A 1,246-nucleotide genomic window follows, 5' to 3' on the forward strand; every position below is an offset into this window, starting at 1 on the left:
GGAGCCCAATATGACGTGTGCGGGGTCCGGGGCTGCCACGGTAGTCACGCCCCGGTCGGCGAGGGAGAAGAGCCGCCTGGCCGGCTGGCTCGTCACCGCGGACAAGCGAGCCCACATGCACCTCGTCAACCCGGTCACCGGCGAGCAGGCGGCGCTGCCGGACGTCACCACCATGGGGACTGTTAAGCTACATGTATATGTGTGTGAGTATTGTACGTAGTCTCTACATCAGGCTAGTATAGCGTACGTGTGTGCAGTTTTCCCTTACGCACACACGTCCCTCCACCTCTCGAGCATGGCCACTCCACGATCTCCATCGTGGCTCAAGTGCCCGCTGCTCCCCTGTGTATGTAACCCCTCAGATGAATGGAATCGATGTGCTCGATTTCTTTCCCTGAAACATGGTATCAGACGCTGCCTCAACCAACCCGTTTGCGCCTGATATGTCCTCTCCTTCCGCTGCCATGGACACCAATCCCCTAGCCACTCCTGACACCTCTGACGATGATGCGTCCGCTCCGGCCACGAGCGTGCCTCCGCCTACTGCTCTGGCGAGCGCCCCGCCCGCGAACGCGCCTCTGTCCACCGCTCCCCCGGCGCCGCTGCTCGCGCCCGGCGCTTTTCCGTCCACGGTCTTGCAGACGATCGACATCCGGCATCATGTTCCGGTCACCCTCGACCTTCATGCCGGCAACTATGCTCAGTGGAGACGCTTCTTCCTCACCATCGTCGGCATGTTCGGCATTCACGACCACCTCGTCGCTCCTGCCGCTCCTCGCTGTCGTGATCCCGAATGGGTCATGGTCGACCACTGTGTCGTTCATTGGCTCTACTTCACCGTCTCTCCCGAGCTGCTCGACGTCGTGATGCAGCCCGACGACACTGCCGACGTGCTCTGGGCTGCGATTGAGGGCATCTTCCGCGACAACAACCTCTCCCGGGCGGTGTCTCGACGCAGAGTACCATGTTGTGGTGCAGGGCGACCTCACGGTGATGCAGTACTGCACTCACCTCAAGTCCTTCGCCGATCAGCTTCGCGACCTCGGCCAGCCCGTCTCCGAGCTGCAGCAACTGTTCAACATGTTGCGCGGGCTCGGGCGCGAGTACCACACCGCGATCCCCCACCTCACCTCGCGTATCCTTCTGCCCACGATCCTTGAGGCCCGCTCCTTCCTCCTCCTCGAAGAACATCGCGCCGAGCAGGCGGCTCGTCAGCAATCCGTCCATGCTCTCATCGCGGCGCGCC

This window comes from Triticum aestivum, chromosome 7B, assembly GCF_018294505.1.
Source record: "Triticum aestivum cultivar Chinese Spring chromosome 7B, IWGSC CS RefSeq v2.1, whole genome shotgun sequence".
Taxonomy (NCBI): Eukaryota; Viridiplantae; Streptophyta; class Magnoliopsida; order Poales; family Poaceae; genus Triticum; species Triticum aestivum.